Source organism: Lepisosteus platostomus, unplaced genomic scaffold, assembly GCF_059453375.1.
Source record: "Lepisosteus platostomus isolate fLepPlt1 unplaced genomic scaffold, fLepPlt1.hap1 Scaffold_103_H1, whole genome shotgun sequence".
NCBI classification, from domain to species: domain Eukaryota; kingdom Metazoa; phylum Chordata; class Actinopteri; order Semionotiformes; family Lepisosteidae; genus Lepisosteus; species Lepisosteus platostomus.
In genome coordinates, this window is record NW_028291484.1 from 148,781 (window position 1) to 173,790 (window position 25,010).

Here is a 25,010-nt window from a genome sequence, read left to right on the forward strand (position 1 = left end):
AGCCTCACAGTACAGCCTGACGTGTAGCTCCAGTGAAGCTCTGCCTTAAATCACCGCTGTATTAACAAGGACTGAACTTTTTTTTCAGAATTTTGTTGCTTTTTCAAATTTGAAACTGACTCCTGCTCTGCGGCTCCTGCTGCTGCAGCTTTTATGGTGAATCTGTAATACAAGAACTCTGCTATATTGAACAGGAGAGTTTAAATACAGCATAACTGCTAATACTACTACTGCTACCACAACTGCTGCCACTGATACTACTGCTACTACTAATACTTTACTGCTGCTTCTACTGCTACTACTGCTTCTACTGCTGCTACTACTACCTATAATAATAAGGAAGAGGATGTGCCCTCACACTGTTCAGACTGGTGGTGCATTAGTCTATCAGTATCAGTTCAGCTCCACTGTGCTGTTAGAGAGTCTCAGTCACACAGTTGGTTCAACACAGAAAGACACTGGGGTCACAGCTGGAGGGGCTGGAACATCTATTTGGACTGGAGCTGCACAGGGACAGACATGGGGTCTAGGGGACTCAACTGGAAGAGCTGCTGTCCACCAGGCTCAGTACACAGGGGCACACAGTCACTGCTGGGCTTTTTTTTCTCTTTTCATTTAAATTTTTGGTTATAAATTATCTGTTCACAGCCACAGGACAGCCAGATCTTATTCAGTCCACCTTGTCTCTGTATTCCTGTGCTGACCTGAGTGACCTCACTGCCACCTTGAGGACAGGCTCTCCTCACACTGTCCTTGACAGGACAAGAAGACACTGCTGTCTGGGGAGACAACCTCTTTGTGACTCGTGGCAGCACACCAGTCACTGGACACCGCCTGACACAGACGGCAAGAGACACAGGACCATATCAAGAACACTGAATCTCTGGCTTAATCAATGAAGTTAATAAAAACCAGCTGTTTTCTTCAGCATTTAATCTGGTGTTAAGTGAAATGTCTTTCAATTTAAAACCTTGTAATATTTAAAATGATTTTAGGATGTATTCAAAATTTGTTTTGTCTTATATATAAATTAGTTAACTTAGTACTGACCTACTATTATGTTACTTGTCTAGAACTGAAGAGATTTTATGTTGTGTTAATATCTGTTCTCTTCCTGCCCTTGGAGCACCTGCAGCCCTGCTGTTTCTGTGTGTGTGTGTGTGTGTGTGTGTGTGTGTGTGTGTGTGTGTGTGTGTGTGTGTGTGTGTGTGTGTGTGTGTGTGTGTCCTTCAGTGAGACACAGAGCTGCTCCTATCTCTCCTCTCCTCCGCACTCCTGGGAGTGTCTTCAGGGAGAGGAAACAGTGATGTGGCTCTGATATATTTGGAGAAGACTGAAAAGGCCCTGTCGGGAGGTTCCTGCTCTCAGTCTGAAAAGGCAGTGCTGTGTGTGATTGGCGGGGCGGGGGGGTGTGTTGTTACTGGGGGTCCTGGGTGTTGAGCAGCAGCTCATTTGCCCTGTGGGCTCAGGGGGGAAGACAGGGGTCTCAGCTGCGCTCTGTCCTGACAACAATGGAGAGCTGCCTGTCCATCTTCTTTCTCGCTGTCCTGGTGCTACACACCTCAGCCAGTAAGTGTCCAGTCTTCTTCAGAGTCTTGTCCAGCTGCTTAAATGAGTCATGGGATACTGGGAGTCAGGATCAGTCTCTTTAGATACTCAGCAATCAGCTAAATAAACAGAGAAACCATAATTTAACCATAAATCTCTAGGTGGAAAAGGAGCACAAACTTAAACTAAAATAAAAACTTGCAATGCTGGATTTTGTTTTGTAAGATTAGTTTAGTTGCTCTTTATTTTTTGGTGATTAAATCAGGAATATATTTCATTTTCCATAATAATTTTAGTTTTCAAAAGCAGCACTTATAAATGGCAGAGTCAGTGACTCAGCAATCAGTGTCATAATGTGCAGAAAACCTGTAATTAATTTTTAGATGAAAAGGGTTAAATGTAATGTGAAAATAAGCTCAGGGTGAGAGAGTTTACTACTTTTATTTTAAACTGAGCCTTATGCGGTATTTATTGCTGATTTTCTGGTCAGTAATTAGTCAAGAAGGTATTTTATTGCCTAGATCAATTTTAGTGCTTTTTAAATTAAACAATAGCAGCAATAAGCACCTCTGCTGAGCAACTGGGACTTAGGATCAGGGTGTAAAGACTCATCAGTCTGCATTATAAATGGTATAAAATCTTTTAATAATCTGTAAATTAAAAGGAGTAATGTGAAAATGAGCCAAGATTCAAAAGCAGAGATTTTAGTGGTCATTTATCACAGATTGTTTTTCTCTTTGTAAAGAAAATAGTTAAATGCTAAAAACACTTTCAGTATTTTTGTAAAACAACAGCAGTGATAACCTCACTTTGCTGAAAGACTGGAGTTAGGATAATCAGTGTGCCTAATAAACTGTATGAAATCTGTAATAAATCTGTAGATGAAAAGAAGTAAGAAAATAATGTGAAAATGAGACCAGATTTCAAAGCAGAGATTGTACTGTTTATTTATCACAGATAAGTTCTGCTTTTAAAAAATATATAATAGAATTGATGATCATCACATCTCTACTGAGAGATTGGGGTTCAATATCAGGGAATTCAGAGACTCATCAGTCTGCTAAATAAACTGTACAGAAAGTATAATTAACCTTTAGATGAAAAGGAGTATAAACTACTGTGAAAATGAGCCCAGGCTCAAAAGCAGAAATTGTACTGTTATTTATCACTGATCTTTTTCTGGGTCTGTTAGTAAAGAACATATTAAATTGCCTCCAACAATTTAGTCTTAAAAAAGCAGCAGGAATGATAATTGAAAAGCAGAGATTATAATGTTTTTTTTTATTTTAAAGACTGTTTCTCATTTTTTTTAAATAGAAGGGAAGATAACTGGATCTCTGGGGCTCAAGATCGGGGAATTAAGAGATTTATCAGTCAGCTTGATTAACTGTGTAAAAATTGCAGATGAAAATTAATCTGAGAATTTCATATTACTTTTTACTCTATTTAATCTGCAAGTACAGTTTTTCTACAGTTTTAGTTTTACAATGTAAGGGGTAATGTGAAAATGAGCCCAGATTCAAAAGCAGAGCTTATACTGGCTGTTTATCACAGATTGTGGTAAAATAAAATAATTAATTGCTTAGGGCAATTTCAGACTTTTTGTAAAAGCATGGCAGTGATAATAACTGCACTCTGCTGAGAGACTGGGAGTCAGGATCAGGGTGTAGAGAAATTTGGCTTGATAAACTAAAATTAGTAGAAATTATGTGAAAATGCATGCAGGCTCAAAAGCAGAGATTGTGCTGGTTATTTATCACTGATTGTTTTCTGAGTAAAGAACATATTTAGTTGCTTTGAACAATTTTAGTCTTTAGGATAAAGTGGCATGGATGATAATTCCAAAGCAGAGATTTTGATGGTTTCATTTTAAGCACTGTTTAGTCATTTATTCTTAAACAGAAGTGATGATAGTTGGATCTCTGCTGAGAGACTGGAGCTCAAGACCAGGGAATTTAGAGACCTATTAGTCAGCTCGATTAACTGTTTTGAAACTGTAATATGTAGATTAAAATTAATCTGATGTTTTAACATTACTTTTTACTCCATTTCATCTACAGAGTAATTAGATTTTTTATAGTTTTACAGTTACAGTGAGCCCAAAATCAAAACCTTATAATTATACATTATACATTATAATCATTTTCTAAGTAAGTAAGTTAATTTTAGGTTTCAAAAGCAGTAATTGGTTATGTATCACAGATTGTTTTCTGTGTCTGTTAGTAAAGAAAATAATTAACTGCTTAGAACAATTTCAGTCTTTTTTTAATGCAGTAATAATAACTGTCTCTCTGCTGAGAGACTGGAGCTCAGGATTAATCTGTAGATGAGAAGGAGTAAAAATTAATGTAAAAATGATTGCAGATTCAAATGCAGAGATTGTACAGGTTATTTATCAATTATTTATTGTTTTCTGTGTCTGTTAGTTAAGAAAATATTTCATTGCCTAGAACAATTTAAATCTATTTGTAAAACCACAGCAGTGATAACAACCGGACTCTGCTGAGAGACTGTGAGTCTAGATCAGATAGATAGATACTTTATTGATCCCGTGAGGGAAATTGCAGTGCAACAGCAGCTTAACACAGACAACACAGCCACAGTGTAACGAACGATATAATAATAGTACAATACATACAATACAATCAGTACAGTGAGGGGTGCACCAAAAGAGTTACTCACAGTCCGGACACAAAGAACAAACTAGAACAAAACAGTACACAGAAAAATCGTATCAAACATAAGAATACAAATATAGATGTAAATATAGATATAGATATAAATATAGATGTAAATGTATTGCACAGGTCCCTGGCATATATTGCACAAAAACGGTTGTAAACGGGAAAAGAAAGAGAACAGATGTAGCAGTAGATGTGTGGATGCGTTCAGTCCAGAAACAGGTCACTGTCAATGTTGCACCTGCCCAGGGTGTTGAGAAACTCATCAGTTGGCTTGATTAACTGTATTACACCTGTAATTTATCTGTAGATGAAAAAGAGTAAAAAGGAACATGAAAATGAGCCCAGGGTGAGAGATTTGACTGTTTTCTTTTAACCTTGGTTTTGTGTGGTTTTTATTATTGACTTTTTCTGGATCTGTTCATAAGGAAATGAATTACCTAGAAATATTTTAGTTAAAAGATCAGAATCCTATTACTTAGAGATTCATCAGTCAGGTTGTTGCACTCTATAATGACTGCGATCAACCCATAAATGTCTAGGTGGCAAATTTGCACAAAGTAATGTACACAATTATAGTGTTTTTTACTTTAATTGAGCGTAGTGACTGTGTATCAACATTATAATCATTTTCTAAGTAAGTAAGTTAATTTTAGGTTTCAAAAGCAGTAATAATAATAATAATAATAATAATAATAATAATATTTATCTGTCTTATCTGTCTAAAAACTGTAATTAAAACGTAAATCTATAAATGTTAAAGGTGCACAATATTTAGCAAAAATGAACCATGGTTGAGAGACGTTACTATTTTATTTTAAATACAGCTTTGTGGTAATTTATCTGACATTACTTAAGAGATTGTTTGGTGTTGCTGTAAATTAATTGCTTACTTCTTTTTAAGTTTGTTTTTAAAAGCAGTGGGATTAATAATAATTGTACAGATGCTATTCAGCATAATTATACCATGAATGTACTTAAGCAAAAAAGTAAAAACAGGTTTGAGAGATTGTAATATTTTTTTTTAATTCTGATTTGTGGTTACTTATAAAACTAATCCTACAACTGGGAGTCGGGAAAATATTTCATTGCCTAGAACAATTTTATTTTTGTAAAAGCTTTAGATGAAAAAGGAAGTAATGTAAAACTAATCTAATTTTTGCACATACAGCTCTTGTTTTGTAAAGCAGCAGGAATAAAAACAGCAACCTTACCCAGCCCAACAAAGGAAAATTATAATTATACCTTAAAACTCACAGAAAAGGATTAAAGGATGATGATAATGATGATGATGATAATAATAATCATTACTGGAATCTTAAGAGAAACATACATGTGCAGCCATTCAAAATGCACGGTACAAACCCATAAGGCACACAACAACCCACTGCGGCATACCGCGGTACATGATTGGCAGGCCAAAATGGTGCACTCGTGGTGCATTGGTCATTAGTGAAAAGATTTAATCATTTAATATCTTGGCTGTGCATGTTTTAATCTGCTTAGTATTGAATATTCAAATAGAATTGTACAACTAAAGGGAAATTTTAATAGCTGAGCATAAAAAGAAGAGGAGCATAACGCATCTGATGATCATAAACGATATTAATTTAGGAACAAAAACATATGATATGTTATATATATGATATGTATATGGTTGGTATTGGTAGTTTAAAGAAAAAATACACACCAGTATCTCACTTTCTTCCTAAACATTTTAAGCATCAAAGTCTTACATGTGGTTATTTTGGAAATGTTTTTACGTGCTCCGTCTGACCATATTAAGTTTAATATGTGAACATTTAATATGTGAAAAAAGTGAATCCTGTTTTTTGTGGTCTGTAGCTCAAATCCTGCTTAACTAAAAATTAGAGACAAGAAGACAACGTTGTGAGGCTAAAGAAATCAATAACGATATTAATTCAAAGATCTAAATATATGTAATGCATACGCCTGACATTAGAGGGTGTGTCTGCTCACCAGCTTGGTGACATCACAGCCTTTCCCTCTGAATAGCTAGCAGGGACCTCAGAGGAGAGATCTCCCTTTAGCTCAGCTGCCTGACATAGCTAGCAGTGATGCTGAAGGCCTGCGTTCGAGTTCCCATCTGATTACTCTATTCTACTTTCTTTGTAAACATGTTTTATTTTTAATTTGACTCATTCATGCATGATGGACAATGATCTTGACATGCAGGTGTGGAGTTGTGCAGGTCTAAAGTAGAGTTATCCACTTCAGATTTAAAAGTTTATTAATAATATCTTCAGTGTCACATTAACATTGGAATGTTCTTTCAAGTGTAAAAAGAGGCAATACTCAACGTGTGTCCTCTATACATTTTCAGTTTACAGACCGTACAAGATCATTTATTATGAATATTGTCTATATCGCATTAAAATTGGAACGCTTTTCACAGATGTAAATCCACCTATTTTCTAATCACTTTATCCAGGACAGCTAACAGTTTCATCCCTCCCCATTCCCTCTGCCTGTCTGACTTCTTTTTAACCCTTCTGTGCCCGAATCACAGCGGGTGAGAAAAGAGAAAAAAGTGAAACTTACAGTGTACACAAAGATTCTAGGCTGACCACAAGGAAGAAAGTTCACCCATTTTTCATGCACAAAAAGTGGTTATTAACTATCGAAACCTGTTTTTATAGCTTTTAAAATCATGCAATGTCTAAGCAGAAACACATAATTATATCTCATTATTGAATTATTTTTTAAAAATTAAAAAAATAATTTGCCCAGCCTAAGGGCATTCATAATATTGTGGAATTTTCGGGTTCGGCGAGGACGGACACAGTGACTCAGAAACACGTTGAATGAAAAACGACGCTTTATGTTTCAGCACAGCCTGAAAGTAGTTAGTATTGTACAGTGATTATAGATGTGGGTAATGTGATCCCCATTAAGCAAAGTGCTTATCGCGCAAATCCTGCTAATCTAAAAATTAGACACAAGAAGAATAGTGTCTTATTAATAATATCTTCTGTGTCGCATTAACATTGGAATGTTCCTTATTTACAAGTGTAAAAAGATGCGAACGTGTCTTCTCTTAAACTCTTCAATTTACAGAGAAATTCCACCAGAGCCCCAGAACATTGTCCAATAATCCTTTTCTTGTGTCTAATTCTTAGTTTAGCAGGATTTAAGCTACAGTATATGAATATAGTTATATCATTATTAATTTCTTTAGATACGTGATTCCATATTATATTCCATATTAATCAAATTTAAAAAAATGTCAATATAATGTCCATAATATTTGCTATTTTAGTTTTTCAAAGAAGCCTTTCAAAGGCTTGAGGCATCTGTTAAATTGCCCCACTGGATAAGGTGTTTGGAATTAAACAAGTTTAAAAACTCTTAAGCATACTGTAGTTTTTGTTAACACAACACAGCTTTGTCAGTGAAAGAAATGACCGCGGGCACTTTTCCTCCCCCTCTTCATTCTCAGAGTAGAATAGTCTCCCTTCCCCCCATGGACATACTGACAAATGTTTTCACAGCCTACAGTATTATTTTAGAAACAGTATATGTATATAATTATATCTTTATTAATTTCTTTAGATCAGCCAAAGATCAGGCAGAAAAGAGGTCATAGGCAGAGGGAAAGGCGGTGACGTCACCGCGCTGGCAAGATAGATACTCTTTTTAGATACTTTTCTTCAGATATGCAATTCCATATTATATTCCCTATTAATCAAATTCTAAAAGTATGCTTTTGTTTACTACGATAACGAGCATATTCGCAGAAATACAGAAATACAGAAATATTTTTTAGAATCCGCTAAATAGAGAATATAATATGGAATTGATTATCTAAAGAAATTAATAACAATATTAATTTAAGGATCTAAAAGAAAAGGATCAGAAAAGATTCACAAACCAACACAAGGTTGTGAAAGGTCCGAGAGCCTGTTTGGAGTGTAAAACACTTGGTTGCAGCATTTTGAATGTTGTGCTTGAAAAGGTATTGACTCGTGAATAGCACCCCCCTATCCCCATGTAACGCCTCTCTAATGGTGCCATATTGAAAAAATCATTAAAAAATAAGGAAAAGATTCACAACCCAAAGCAATGTTGTATATGGTGAAGGGGCTGTCTGGCGTGTAAAACACTTGGTTGCAGCATTGTGAATCTTATGCTTAAAACGCTATTGAGTCATTAAGAAGACCCCCCTATTTCAGTGTATTACCTGTAGTGTTATCTTCAGAAAATCATAAAAAAATAAAGAAGTTTCAAAACACAGAACAAAGCTGGGAAAGGTCAGAGGACCTGTCTAGAGTGTGAAACACTTAGTTGCAGCCCTGTGGGTGTTGTGCTTAAAAAGCTATTGAGTCATGAAGAAGACCCCATTATCCCAGTATATCAATTCTAGTGATGCCATATTGAAAAAAATCATTAAAAAGCTAAAAGAGCCCAAAGCAAGGCTTGGAAAGATCAGAGGATCTGCTTAGTGTGTAAAACACCTACTTACAGCATTTTGGGTGCTGTGGTTTAAATGCTGTTGGCTTGTGAACAGCATACCCCTATCCCAGTGCATAGTGCCACATTAAAATCACAAGAAAAAGAGATCCACAATGAAAAGCTATGTCAGTCTTCTGTGTACAATTCAGTTTGAACATCATGGGTGCTGTTTTTAATATGCTGCTGAGTAAAGAATAAGAATTTTCCTACTGTCAGTAGTATTGTGTGTATAGTTCAGGTGGGTTACACCTGAAGAAGGCTCCACGGCTGAAACGTTGTGTTTTCTTTCTTCTTTTTTTTCAGAATGGAATAAACCTTTTACTTGTAAGTATTGTGTATATAGTTGACCTTTACCTGAATGAAAACAGGACATGAAGAAAGGGTTTCAGAAATAAAAAAAGCTTTATTCCTGTTCTTATAGGGTTCCAGTTAGTGCGTAATCATGCATTGATGAAAAACCGGAAGTTTACAAAAGAGAATTAGCTCACTGATAGTTTTATGTAGAGGTTGTGAAAAAGTAGAGGTCTTTAATATGCGTTTGGTTTAAAGGCTTTCTGTGTTTCCCTTGCGAAGATATGGACATAAGAATATTCATGCGTGGTCAAAAAAATGGCATAAAAACAACATAGTGAAGGCTGTGAAATTTTTCACAATGTACTTTGTCCACACAGCAAGTGTTCTCGTAACTCTAGGAGGTTTCATGAAAAAGCTACAGGCGTGCCAAAATCCTTTTCGAACTTCAAGCTAACTTTACCCCAGTAAGTACAGAGCTGCTTTACATAAAGTGGCTGAACCAAACCGAAAGTAATGCTCCCATCGTGCTTTGAACTGTCTGGGTGCAGCTCGCTACATTGCAGTGCCCATTACCACTACAAGAACAATATAATTTTTTTTAAAAGGAAACAAATGTCAAAATGTTTCCAAAAAGTCCACTTGTGATACTTTAGCTGCTTAGTTACACAATTCCATATTAATATAGCTATCAAGTGATGTTAAATCGCTCCAACATTTATCTTTTTACAATAACAGCAAGTGGTGTTCTTACTGCTGTACTGTACGTATTCTTGGAAAAGGATAAAACGTTATAACTTTCAGTACAGAATATAAGCTTAATGTAACGCATACGGCCAGCATTGCAGGTTGTGCGAGCCGGCTTACCAGCGCGGTGACGTCACCGCCCTTCCCTGTGGATAACAGAGTCCTCAGCCTCCGGGCTGAGGGGAGATCTCCCTTTAGCTCAGCTCACTGGCACCCTGTTGAGTGAAGCTGGAGACCAGAGTTTGAGTTCCCAGTGTTGGGGGGCCAACCTGTGGCAGCAGTGGTGAGGGTGCATACCCATGTGAAGCCGAGAGTACATTAAAACCAGAACCCATGTAAATTACTAAGTTAAAGACTTCGGCACATTAAATATTTATGCATAATTAAAATATTTATGGTGAAGGTGGAAGGTTGTGTACTTTTGTCCAACTGAGCAATCTTGCTTTTATAAAATATACCAACTTTTTAATGTTTAATGATTAACATGCTGTAATACACAGTGTAAATTTAAAAGTCTAAAGAGTATACAACTTAAATTCTTAATTGAATAAAGAATGTCCCTCAGCAGTGATCAGGATTTGAAACCAGATGTTTTCTGGTGACATCTCAAATGCTGTACATGAGAGGTTAAGCTTAATAGCTCCACCTGGCAGTGATTCTGGATACTATTATCATAGCTGTGGTATTATGCGGTATGATGCAATTTACGCTTTACAATGTGTTATGATGCAATACGCCCACCGCTTTGTACCACAGCTCGTTTTGAATGGCTGCATCTGTATATGACAACAATAGTTTAACTGCCACAGGATACTGATGTATGTTATAAGACTTAGTTGTATAATGAGAGGAAATATATTGTTCGGGAATTAGGAACTTTCCATAAACAAGTTTTAGAAACTCTGTTATGTGATACATATATTAGAAAAGCACAATCAATGGTATGTTATTGAGTAAGGCTAATGACATTCAATAATTCATGTAAATTCATGTTCATATAAATTAATAATTTTAATTAAGTAAAATTAATTAATTAAAAGTTGAATTAATTAAGTCAAATAAACAAGTATATCTGTATCTGTATCTGTGCTTGTACAATAAACCTATCAGTTGTGTTTGTAATACGTTGTCTTTTATACATATTCAAATCTGTGAATCGTGTGTGAAATTTAGATCTTGACAGGTAAATGTAGAAATACATTGTTTACATATTGTTACATACAGAGAATGAGGATAAATACCTCATTTATATTTCAGCTCAACATGTGAAACACCTTTCTGCAACTTTGCAAATCGTCTTGTTGACCTCCACTGGTGTTTTTGTTTCATACTGCTTGTGCTGAGTTTAATTTGATCTGAGTTGAGAAACTTTAATTAGATTTGAGTGCTATTTTACTTTAGATGTTGCTGCTATTGTTGTGTGTTTAGGTTGATGTTTCCTCAATGTCTTTGTATTGGAGCACACATGCAAAGAAGCATTTCATTGCATTTGTGGATATGACCAATAAACTGAACTGTGAACTCTGGGGTTAAGGAATGACTGTTCAGCAAAATACATTAAACCTGGTATATTTGGAATAAAATATAATGGGTCTCAGAATCAATGTCTGTGTATTTAACTTTTTTTCTATGTTTGGAATATGTTGTGCTTTAACATAAGTTAATCGATCCATGATTTGTTATATATAGGTCTTGACAGGTAAATGCTAAAATCTGTTGTTCACATATTTCACACAAAGAATAATATAAACCTCATATACATTTCAGCACAACACATGAATCACCTGTCTGCCACTGTGGAAGAGTCTTCTTGTTGACTCTTGCCCTCATGTCAAGGTTTTGAGCAGACACTCAGGACAACATCACAGTAACACAGCGGGTGTTGCTATCAGTGTCTTTCCATTGGGTGAAATAAGAGATCACTTTATTGGCCATACACAATTTCTTGTATTAGGAATTTGTCTTTTCACATCCCCCAACTTGCTCTCCATGAGACCCACAGACAGGGAGTGAAGCTTGGGGTCAGAGCACAGAGTCAGCCATTTATACAGCACACCTGGAGCAGTTAGGGTTAAGGACCTTGCTCGGGGGCCCAACGGAGTAGGATTCCTTTGCCAGCCACAGGATACGAACTTGCAACTTTCTAGCCACAGGCGCAGGTAGACTGAACCCTTGAAAGACTTGGCTTACTGGTTTTAGACTGACAACTAATCAATCATCTTCTTAAAATTGGTCAGGTGTCTTATGGCAGCCTGGGGATGTAGTTCAGACAAAAATCTCCATCACAACATATACTGTACATCTCGTATATATTTCAGCACAATATGATGTGAAATGTGAAAAATCTTTCACTGTTTCTGTTTTGTTTTCATAACTAATGCTTTCAAAGTACAGCACACAGAGTGACACATCAGTGTTTAAATCTCTTACCTGTTATATACAATTAGTAGCAATGTAGTTACTCTAATATGATCAGAATGACAACTGTAGTGAACTCTGAAGTGACCACAGCTCCCAGAAACACAGGACCAGAAGTCCCAGCCTTCTGAAGTCACACAGATAGACGCTCCAGTATCTCACACACTGTCAGTATCTTCCTGTCACTGTACTTTCTCCTCTTCCCAATAAAAGGGACTACCAATCTAATCAAGCAGGTAAAAGACATTAATAAGACAAATAAGACAATATCAGGTATCTTTCAAATATGTATAAATATAAAAACATCCTGTAGACAAGTATTGTCTCTCTCTTTCTCCAGGCAGTGCTGACGTGAGGCTGGTGAATGGAGCCAGTCCCTGTGAGGGGACAGTGGAGATTCAGTATAAAGGAGAGTGGGGGACAGTTTATGACAGAGCCTGGGATCTGGAAGATGCTGCAGTGGTGTGCAGACAGCTGGGCTGTGGATCTGCTATTTCAGCACCAATAGGAGCTCACTTTGGACCAGGGTCTGGATCAGTCCTGCTGGGCTGGGTCGACTGCAGGGGATCAGAGTCTGCGTTGAGAGATTGTAGTAAAGATGAAGTGAAACAGTACTCCTATGCTCATGAGGACTCTGGAGTGATCTGTACAGGTAGGTAAGAATGGGGTTTCAGTCATGTCCATGATGGTCGACTGAGGTGTTCAGGGAGAAGGTACAGACTCTCTCCAGTCTCCAGCAGGGAGGGATATTGAAGCTCCATCGGTGATCTAGAGTCCATTATCATGATCCATCTGTCCATCCTCCCATTCGCACTGCTCATTGAGAGGTCAGACTGGTCAGGGAGAGTGATCTCTGTTATTGTTCTAATATTCCAGCTCATCGAGGGGTCAGGCTTGTTGGAGGCAGTGATCTCTGCTCTGGAAGAGTGGAACTGCAGCACGGAGAGACCTGGGGTTCAGTGTGTGACTCTGACTTCGAGAGGCAGGATGCAGAAGTTGTCTGTCGACAGCTAGATTGTGGGGCTCCTTCACAAGTCCTGAAAGGGAATCCGATCGGGAAGGGGGAAGCAAACTTCCATTCCGAGGTGCTCCACTGCCATGGCAATTAATCTCAGATTTTCTTCTGTCCAAAGTCAACAAAGACACAGGGATGCACCCATGAGAACTTCGTGGGACTGAAGTGTTTTGGTAAGAGCAGGATCATGTATTTCATAATACAGAGTCTGGGTGAGAAACAGACCCCAACTCCCATCAGTCATCTGCTCACTGCGGTATTAACACCGGTCATCAGACTGTCGTTCCCAGCAGTCTTTGCTGTAGTGGTGCTCCACTGACTTCAATGATGATACATTAAAGTCATGCTACCATGGTTTGGCCATGATGCCTCATCAAATCAGCCTTCTGATTCACAATAACATCTTGATAAGCTACTTCAATAATTAAAAGGACAAGATTTTAAAAATATGTGATAGGTAGTCCTCATGAGTATCTAATCGAGGGGAGTCAGCAAGCAGTTATTACAGTCCCAGATGATTGACTGGTGAGCTCCTCTTCATTTAAATTCCAGCTTGTTAGCAGGTGTGTGAGGTATGTGAAGAGAAGGAGCACACCAGCTCTCTGCAAGAGAGCCATGATCAAAGAGATTGATCGGCTTTGTTTTTGTATTGTTTTTTTGTTTACACTTGAAAATGAAAAAAGTCATCATTTTGATTAAAAAACACAAGTGCATCATCACAATGGATTTGAAGGTGAAGTTCAGAGTTATTGCCTGTTGTTGTGTTGTGAAGCTGTCTCTCTGCTCTCTCCCCTGTCCTGTGTGCAGGATACACAGGGTTCAGACTGGTGAATGGCTCGGACTCCTGCTCTGGACGAGTGGAGTTACAGTGGCTCTTCAGGGACTGGGGGACAGTGTGTGATCTCTACTGGGACCTGAGAGATACCACTGTTCTTTGCCAGCAGCTGGGCTGTGGGGAGGCTGTAGCAGCACCAGGACAGGCCTGGTTTGGACAGGGCAGTGGACCAGTATGGGCTGATGTGTTTGAGTGCCGAGGCAATGAGAGTCGTCTCTCACACTGTGCTGTCTCTTCATGGGGGAGAGCAGGGTGCTCTCATGGACAAGATGCAGGAGTCATCTGCTCAGGTGAGAATCATGTGTTTAAAACACAATAACACTCCCTCTGCTTACACACAGAAGCACACTATTACATTACTGTGTAATTTTCTTTCAGATTGCTACACAGATACAGTGAGGAGTAAAAATGAGTTTTATATTTATATTCATATTTTTTAATTTATATTCATAGTTATATGAACTTTAAAAAAACATGGTGTCAGTACCTAGTAACTAAAACCTGTCCAGTTTAATTAGTTCTTTAATCCAACACATAATAAACCAAGGGGCTGAAGAGAAAGCAAGAGTCAGATAGTGAAGGTTTATGGATAGTAAAGGTTGAACACAGCTGACACTCTACTCCACTCAAATATCACCAGTGATTCAACTGGAGCAGGTAAAGAGAGAATGAGGACTGTTTCTATCACATCAGTGCTGTTTTAATTGTAGTTTCATAAATTGTGTTAAATTGCTTCTCACACACAGCTCACACTCTGATTTCTCTCTCTGTGTTTGACAGGTTTCCCGTCTTCAACTGTTCCTTCCTCAGAAACACCAGGTATGAACTGGCTCTCATTCTGAATCTCCAGGGCTCTCAGTGTGTGTTGTGCTCTCTGTTAATCAGTTCAATCCCAGATTAGTCTATTTGGCAGCAGGTGTGTGTGTGTGGACTTTTAACACCATCCTCCTTAACTTCTCTCATACAGTGTTTGTGGGATCTGCAGCAAGTGCATCTACAATATATGAACACTTCAGTTTGTCACCTGAGAGGTACTGTTTCTGTGCTTTATCATAGTTGGTACAGTAGTGATGATTGTCACAGTCTGCTAAAAGAATATATAAAATTTATCAAAATGCCCAATTCTGAAATCTTCAAATCCCATTCCAGTTTTTAATGTTATTTCCAAATTCTCTTACCCTGCTGTGCGGAGAAGATTTTGACACCACATCTCCTAACTGAATATTTAAATCTATGAAATGTTTTCTTTCTTCTAATATGTGAAGTAGTTCCACAGTGTTCAAATGGATGAGATTGAGGAATCCTCCCATTTCCTGTAAGACCCACAGCAAACTGTTGTGTGTGTACTGCTGATCCTGTGGTGGGTGGACAGTCTTGACTCTGAGTTTTCAGTGACTGAGCTGCTGCTATTCACTCAGACTGGAGCCCCAGGAGACACACGAGATGCTTGTAATGCATCTGCTGCGCCCAGTGGCCTGAGCTGATGTTTATGTTGTTACAGCAAATTGTCTGCCTCTAGAGTACTACACTGACCCCTGACCCCTGACCTTTGCCTCTCTGCTCCTAGATCAGATATCCCTCAGGCTGGTTGGGGCAGGAAGCAACTGTGCTGGGAGGCTGGAGGTTTATCACAGTGGCTCCTGGGGGACAGTCTGCGATGACTCCTGGGACCTGGCAGACTCTCAGGTGGTGTGCAGGCAGCTCCAGTGTGGGACGGCCCTCAGTGCCACAGTGCCGGCCTCCTTCAGCCAGGGAACTGGACCCATCTGGCTGGACAAGGTGGGCTGTCTGGGGAACGAGTCGTCACTTCAGCGTGGTGGGGACAGCATGACTGTGGACACAAGGAGGATGTGAGAATCCTGTGCTCAGGTTGGGGAGCTAATAGCAATTACTCCCACATTGTGAATATGGCTTGCATTTAGAGTGCCTAGATGTGTTTTATTGAGTTTCAGCCCTCCAGTGAAGTTTAGTATCTAATCTGTAAACTGTAAGCTCCCAATATCAATGTTGCCTGTTGCCTAATAGGGTGTATTTGTCTTGGCCATTGTCTTTCATGACTTTCTGACTCAATATTTTCATCTTGATTTGATCGAAGAGTCTCTTCTGGCCAGATCCTGTGGGATCATTTGGTGTTGATTGTCAACCAGAGCTGCATGTTCTCCTTTCATATTGCTAGTTCAGTCACTCTGAGTGCTGCTGATGAACAACCAAGCTGATCTGAATGGTGTTGATGATCTGAATCAGATCTAAATCCTCTAATGGGATTTAAATTATCAGAGGTCCAGTGGAACATTTAATCAATTTTCAACTTTTTCAGTTGGTAGTGATCAGTCTCATCTCAACTTGTGCTGATAACATCTCAACGTTATCCACCTGTTTCTTACCAGTTCATACGCCTAGCTTTCTTATCAAGGTTTGTTTCCTTTGGCTTTTCCCGTTCTCTTGGCAGATCACACTATACTGAGGCTGTCTGCAGGCTGTTCAGGACAAGCAGAAGTTTACTACAATGGCACCTGGGGCAGTGTGTGTCAGAACGGCATGACTGACTCCACAGCTTCAGTGATCTGTAAACAGCTGGGCTGTGGAAACAAGGGCACCATCAGAGAGACAAACTCCAGGCTGAGCCCGGACCCCAAATGGCTGGACTTTGTCTCCTGTCGCAAACACGACTCCACCCTGTGGCAGTGTCCCTCCCCCACCTGGGGTCAGAATGATTGTGAAGACCGGGAAGTGGCTGAGATCACCTGCTCAGGTACAGAGTGAAGAGTGATGCTATCTTCCTCTTGAGCAGCTCTACAGTGATTGTCTCGTCATGAGCTTTCAACAGAATTCTTAGCAATGTATATCCAAACAAGTATAAAAATAAAGGAAATACTATTGTTGTTCTTCACTTTTTTCTGTGAGTTTGATTTTGTATATGATCATTAATCTTTGAAGGTCCTAGAAAAGAAGCTGACAGAAGTACTCCAGCTCCTCAGGAAGAGCAGCCTCAGCGGTACTGCCCAGGTGAGTTCAGTGTGTAAAACAATCAGAGACAGTGCAGCCCTGATCTGAGGAACAGTAACCATACAGGTCTCTTCTAGAGCCACTCAATACCTCACTGATCTCTACTACAGTCACTCAGTAACTTCTCTGCTCTCTTCTAGAGTCACAGAGCTGAGGATGCTCAGTAACCCCACTGTTCTCTTTCAGTCCCACTGGCTCTGCGCCTGGCTGGAGGCACTAACTGCTCTGGGCGGGTGGAGCTGCAGTATGAGGGCTCCTGGGGGACAATCTGTGACGACTCCTGGGACCTGCAGGATGCCCAGGTGGTCTGCAGACAGCTGGGCTGTGGGGACGCAGTGAGTGCAGCAATAGAGGCCTCATTCGGACCAGGGAGTGGCGCCATCTGGCTGGACGAGGTGAACTGCAGTGGCAGTGAGCTTCACCTGTGGGACTGCTGTCACTCTGGATTGAATCAGAGTGACTGTCGGCACAAGGAGGATGCAGGGGTTACCTGTACAGGTGAGGGGAGTCTTAGCACTGTAGATGAACAAGGTAGCAGATTGATGGAGAAGATACACTGAAGTTACAAATATTCTATAACTGTTTAATATCTAATTGAACCAACTAGGATCATCAGTCATAAAACTAGGATGTTGTGTAGCTCTGTGTGTGTGAATAACACTACTCTTCAATTCAGAACCTGACTTCTTCCATCTCTGCAATCTTACGTTTTACCTCAAGAAATAAATATATTTTTATCAGCTCCACTGTGGATTCAACTTGCTGTAAAAGCAAAGGAATAATAATGACAAATCTCCTATCTCTTTCACAGGTTTTTCAGAGAGAAGAGCCAGTCCAACAACAGCTACAGGTGAACAGAAATCCTCCTGGTCATTGATATCTCCTGTCTTTCTGTCTCACCAAATTCCCAGTGTAGCTGTAGTGTCTCCTCTCCTCTCTCAGTGATTTTCTGACAGTGTTGATGTAGCATCCTTTACAATTCTATGTTGATATTGGATTAACCCCGAGGTCCTTACACCTCCTGATGGGAAACTCAGGGAATTTAATGTGTTAAAGCCTGTATGAGCCCACTAGCACAACTCCTCATCCCTGTTCATCCCCTGTCTCCTTCTCCCTCAGGCAGCACCAGGACAACACCCCAGACACAGCCGCTGGGAGGCCTGTCCGTCTCACCCCTGGCCCTCCTGCTGATGGGGGCTCTTCTCTTCGTGGTGCTGGCCCTGTTAGTGAGGCAGCTGATCCAGAACAGGAAGCTAAGGAAAGGTAGAGAGGGAACTTACCATCCACATACTGACCTCTAGTGGCCATTACTGTCACACAGAACTGATCTATATTGGACTTCAGGAAAACAATCTTCTCTAAATGATCAATTACATTCTGTCTAATTTAATGTGGATTTTGGATGTGAACAATTTAGTAGGGTAGAGAAAATTTAGGAAAGAGTGTAAGTAATTACAAAATCTGAAGAAATTTGCAGATGTGTAGAATTATAACATTGATATGCACAAATATTCAAAAATATTTAGCAGTGAATTGATTTGCTTGTACTCCTTGTAACCCTGAGTGTCTGTTTCCCTACACAGCCCTATCTGAAGGAGCACTTGCCCCCTATCATGATGCCGTCTACGAGGAAATAGAGTACAAACTGGCCAGAGAGGGAACCTACAGCGCCCCCAGGAGAGATGAGTGGAGAGAGTGTTCAGGTGTGATTGATCTCCACCCTCTGAGGACAATCTGAGGATGTACACTTGTAGAAAATGTTACTCATCTGGTTTCAGACAGTAATTTTCTTTCTCAAGAGGAACGTCAAAGTGAGTAAAGAAAATCAGCACAGCGCTGTCCCTGATCTGACTTATAAACACAAACTCTGTTACTGTTCACACCCTGGCTTATCTCCCAGTAGAGGACAGTGAGACTGCTGTCTGACTGCAGGTATTAGTGATCTGTTCTCCTGTTCACAGGGAGATTCTTCTCTGACGAGCTGCCCTCTGGATACGATGATGTGGAGGACAGTGAGGGAGACCCAGTACCAGGTGAGTGGAGATGGAGTCACGGGACTCAGTGTGGTAGTGGGGGATCTTCAGTCCAGTACTCACTCTCACCTCAAACCAGGCTGACATTTAGAGAACTTGAGTAGATAATCCTGGGTCTTACAAATATGACCACATGTGTTTGTGATACCTTATAAACTCTGCTCATTGCTAGCCTGATCTCAACAGATCACAGAGGCTGAGCAAAACAAGACCTGGTCAATACTGGGATGGGAGACCTTTAAAGAAAAGTCAGGATGCTGACTAATTGGTGTTGATTGAGTAGGAGATGGTGCCTCAGGTTCAGAATTCAATACAAGTTTCCCAGTGTGATGACTGGGGAACAGTATGCTGTAGAAACTCTCTTTCAGATCAAATGTTAAATCACTGACCCTAGAGTCGTGCCTTAATTATACACCACAAAGCATTTAAAAATGCACTTCACAATAACCAAATAGAAAATGTGACTTACTTAATTTACTTTCTGTTTCATACAGACAGTACCCACAGACATCAAAGTGTTATGAAAGACTAAAGTTATTTTAGCTATGTGGTGAAGTAAGTCAGAGTCCTGAAGTGTAAATTGTCTCTCTGTGTGGTTCAGAAGAATCGATACCCTCTCTGAAAGAAGAGGCCCCGGAGTACTATGACGATGCTGTAACTGTACCTCAGAGCCCAGATGCCTTGTCAGGTGGGTTATTTCAGTCCAGTCACATGGAGAAACCCTGCACCAATCCGTCTGTATTATTGTGCTGTTTGGTTCCCCTTCCAATATCTCAAAGTGTGCACATCACTACTTTCTCTGTCCAAATACAGCCATCATTCACTGTTCAAATCTAGTTTTAAATTTATAACGGAAGTGAATAGGAGTGGAAAAAAAGGTTCCCTGATCTCCTGTATTTAAAGTCCGGTGTTTTAGTTCTAATATGATGTTACATCCCAGTGTGGTCCGTTTGGTTATTCTCCCTCCTCATTGGTTCATTAATTCATCCACCTTGCTGTATTACATCATTCGTGATCAGCTTCTTGACCGATCAGAACTCACCTTCTTCGGTATTTAACTTGGAGGTTTTCAGAACGTAGGGGACGTTTTGCTCAACTTCGGTTCTGCTCGGCTCAGCTTCAGCTTCTTGTTCCTCTGTTTTCGTTCGTTTTGCTTTGTGTTTGTGTTTCCATATGGCTTCGGCTTTGTTAGTTTGTGTTCTTCTCCTCCTTGTACTTTAGTTTATTTGTATTATCCTTTATTTCACCATTACCTTGCCCAAACATGTTATATCAACCTCTGTGCTCTTTTGTACCCCGTTCCTTGTGTCTACACTCGTTTTCCCTTATCTGAAGTCGTAGCTCACTTGTGTATTTGCGTGAACTTTTGTTTAAAGTGTTAGTTAAGTTTGTTGTTGTATTTAAAATCTGATGTGTGACAGTTAAACTGTGCTCTGTGTGGATCAGGAGAGCTGATGTCCTCTGTGAAAGAAGAGGCTCCTGAGCATTATGATGATGTCATCGCTGTGCCCCAGAGCCCAGACACAGTGTCAGGTGAGTTATTATAAAAAAGACTCAGGAGTACCCTCTGTACCAGCCCACAGTAGCCTTTGTCATTAGAAATGAGTTTCAACCTAATTTCACCCCAGCAAATAAACACTAACTTGAAAAGAAGTGCTCTCTTACAGGCCAGCCTGTGTCAGAATGACAGAGACATTACTGACCTGCTCTTCTGTTCACAGAGAGACTCCTCTCTGATAAGACACACTCTGAATACAGTGATGTGGGGGACAGTGAGGAAGATCCCACTTTAGGTAAAGGGGGCTACAGCCAGGGGGCTCAGTGTGGGTGAAGTAGTTCAGGTATGGGAAAGTTGACCCCCAGTAATCAATCTCTGTGCCACTCTCATCCAAGACAAAGAGACATCAGGCATTTTGCAGTAGTAGTGTCCTGCAGGGATAAATAACAGCCAATACAGGCTAAGAGACTGTACTCGTACAAGGTTAGATCTCATAGATCAGAGTTTCATTGAAACCCACCTACTGTCACACCCAGCCAATCAGATGATTGAGATTCGGAGTGAGGTCTGGGCAGAGCAAAGCTTTATATTCCCCAACACCAGGAATTGTGTTCTCTGACTGTGGAGAGAATTCCTATGTTCTGAAAATACTGTAGTTTTAGAGAATTTGTGTGTCATGAACAGAAGTAAAATCTGCACTGAATCAGGAATTCATCCTAAAAGATACAATTTTATTTGAAAAAATGCCTAATTAATGTTTTTAGATTACAATATTATAAAAAAACTATTCTATATACAATAACTAACACTAACAGCCATTTATATCAAAGCAGATCTCTCAGATATGTTCTATTACACTTGTAGTTTCTCATGCATGCTATGGTTATATCAATAAAATGTATATTGTTTATTTAGAATGCATGTGTGTCAGACTGTGATCATCAAGTACTGTAACAATTTGCTCTTACAATTTCAGATTGTTCCAGCAAATTAAAACCCCCATTCACTATACAGTTGTGACTATGGAAGTGTTTTTTAAAAAATGTAGATACACCTGGCTAGAGTCAACATTTCCAATTCTCATGGGCTTCAATGCAAGGAGATGTTAGCTAACATGTAGGGGTGTAAGATTCAGTGATTAAAGCAAACATAATGTTTACCCTAGTGAAGTTCCTGGTACATGAAAACTCCTTGTCCAGATCAAGCAGAAAGACCTCAACAGAGTTTAGTATTTGAACGGCTTTAAGAGAGCTTGCCATTCTGTTGTTTTTAGAAACTTTAATGTCTTGTTTAGAGACTCCCTTGGCAAAAAAAAAAACAGCCTCTCCTGGCATGTGGGAGCATTTTTAGAAGATAGGCTGCCATTCGTTTTATAGCATCCGGGTTCATGGAGAGGTGTATGTAGGTGCAGGTCATATTCTGTTTGGTTTAAAACAGCAGCTATGTCTCTCCTTTTGGCCTGTGTAGGTATTTTGTAAATGTTGAATACTTGGTGGCAGTTTGGGTTTTTCTGGGTGGTTAGGATGTAGGTCTCTAAAGCACCTTGTTTGTAAATTTGTACATGTGTGCTGTATGTTTATGCCATGTGTTGTTTAGTGTGTATATTGTCATTGTTAGTAAACATTTGTTTAACGAATTGTGCCTGAACTATTCCTTTTTTTCCCCATAGCTGTGCAAAAGATCAAATAACTCATCTTTCTCTAACACTACCAAAAGCTTGGGCATATTCTTGGCAAAATCTTTACCAAGTTTGGGGTTATGATTATTTTAATTATTATTTTATCTAGTCACTTCTGATATTCACCATTTTCATAACTCCAATTTGAAACAATATTATTTTAATAGCTGACTCATTTGAAAAACCATGTTAGTCAAGGCCTGATTTAATTAAAACATTAATTTTATGACACTATATATTTCCACACAGTTAATAAACAATTACTTCTTATAGATTTTAAAATCACACATATACATTTTCAAAAATACATCCTGTACCCATGATTACAAATGTATGGGTCTAATTTTAATTACCTCCTAAACCAAAAATATCAGCTAACAGAGTTATCCCTGTCCCTCAGCTGTCCACTGCCCGTCTCTTTCTGTCAGGTGTCCCCCACACTGGACCTGGAGTGGACAGGGTCCTGCCCACATTGCCCTCTGAAGAAGGAGCTCATGCCCCTGACAAGACTGACTATGATGATGTTGGGGATGAGTCTCAGGGAGAGGATGGGTGCTGTGAGACTGACAGGGCTGTCTGGGAGAAGCTCCTCCTGCAGGTCTAGACACAGAAGAGCTTCACCAACACAGTCACACAGCCTTAGAGCAGCTCTGAGCAAATGTTTATACATTTTATTAAAGTTTTGTTTTGCAATAAACTTTTTAGAACCATTTTTGGTATGTGCTTTCTAATGTTTCATATTAAGACCATCACAAATTAAGTAGCTCCTGGCCACTCACAATGATAATATCACCCCAGCAGAAAAGGAAACTTAAAGAGGTGTGACAAACTGACATTACAAAACTCATGATCATGAAAGAAAAGGCCTTTTTAAACTTGTTTCCTAAAATGGCATCAGAATGTTTTTGGACTGTAGGAGGAAACTGGAGCACCTGGAGGAAACTCATGCAAACATGGGGACAACATACAAGCTCCACAAGGATAGCACAGCATATCAGAAAATAATCACAGAACTCCATCACTGCATGGTAGCAGTGTTAACCACTGGGCCACCTGTAAAATAAGTATACTTCCAAAACAGGAAGAGAGTGTGTAAAACAATATTCTATATACTTTTACTCTGGACCTTTAAGAGTTAATTTAACCTTTTGTCTGCTGAAGATGTTAGGAAGCCTGCTTTTAGGGAAAAAGGGAATTTTCTAAAACTAACAAGTAATTATGTACAGGACACATTTCAACATATAAGCAAAATAACAATAAAATGTGTCTTAGTTTCTCTAATGATGTGAATTCTATAATACTGACAGAATATTGTACTGTATTCTATAGTCTGAATAATCACCAAAGCACAATTTAGGGATTTGGGTGACACTAACACAAGAGGAAGACAACATGGAAATCCACAAGGTTTATTTTCCAACAGTGTCACTCAATACTACATCACAGAGGCTGATCTATTCCCCCTCATTATGTAGACTGACATGCTTGTGATGAACTGTTCTCCTGCGATAATCAGCTGCAATCACTGACTTGGGCATGATGTTCATACTCCCTTCCTCTTCCAAGGAGGACTGAGACAGAAAATCAGCGACTCAGACTCTTTTGTCCACTCGCAGAAAGCCAAGACACTTAATTGCGAGGCTTTTTATTCAAGTTAGAAAAAAGAAACTTCTCTAAATTAAATTTTACGCCGCACAAAGAGAACGTCTTCCATGTGGCTGGTTAGCTCAGTTGGTTACACCAAAGTATGGGTCTGTTCCCTGTATGGGCCCGAAGATCTCCTTCTCTTTTGCCAAAATCATCTGTCTTGATATTTCTTTCAATGTTAATTAAAATGAGAGGTTGGAATTAGTAGCTCTGAGTGATTGAATTGCATTTTCAGTGGACTTTTCCCTCTACAGAGAGGTGTAACGGTTGATGGTGAGAAAGAGGATTGCAAAAGTTGGTTTGCTTAGTTGGTGTTATAGTGAGTGGCTTCATGGTATGACGTTTTATGATTTTTTAATATCTAACTATATGAACTCAGTCAATTAAATATAAATAGAAAATAAAATACTTATCTCACAACCCATGGCAGAAGTTACTAGATTGTTTTATTGGTATAATAATTGTTATACATTTATTAAATTGATATATCATCACAATTATTATATCTACCTCAAAACGCAGAGCCACTCAAGGATTATGTTGAATGCTAGCTTTATTGAACAGCATAGTGTAGCTTCCAATGAACATCTAACTGAACTAACTTAAACTACTTTCCTAGGAGCCACATAACGTAACCCCCCCCCCCAACACATATCCCCTGGAAATGGGGAGGTACAGATAATGTTCAGTTCCATAGTACACTACAGTTTGCTAATCACTAGGCCATATGGGAGCAAATCTTGCCATTCAGAATAATTTGTCATAATGCATCAAACCCTTTATTAATATTCTATTGCAGGACTGCACTACTTCGTAATAAAATAATTAAAAAATATTTAATCACGTGTTTGCCATTCTTATTTTATGAACCTTGTTTCTGTATTGAGCTCATATTTTGGAAACAAAAAGTTTATATAGCCACATTCCCATATTGGGAATTGAACCCGGGCTACTTGGATAAAAACATCTGATTGCTAATCACTAGACCCTAAGGGAGTATTGCCACACTCTACATAAAGTAAGCATAGTCTTTATAGTTTGCTTGTTAGAGAGCTAGCTGGCACCCAGAGCACTGCAGAGTCTATTTACTGTGACTTACTTGATGTACAACATCAGGACTTTTCAGATCCCTGGCACACG

At 39.3% G+C, this 25,010-nt stretch overlaps 1 long non-coding RNA gene and 1 pseudogene across 1 annotated transcript; both read left to right on the top strand.

Moving 5' to 3' along the window:
• The first annotated feature begins 1,464 nt into the window (after positions 1-1,464).
• On the top strand, positions 1,465-13,272 carry LOC148637968 (uncharacterized). Its single transcript, XR_015931130.1, has 3 exons — positions 1,465-1,569; positions 12,499-12,810; positions 13,035-13,272. It is a non-coding gene; the product is annotated as an uncharacterized LOC148637968 (long non-coding RNA).
• A 939-nt stretch (positions 13,273-14,211) lies between these two features.
• Positions 14,212-20,625, top strand: LOC148637969 (antigen WC1.1-like; annotated as a pseudogene).
• The last annotated feature ends 4,385 nt before the right edge of the window (positions 20,626-25,010 follow it).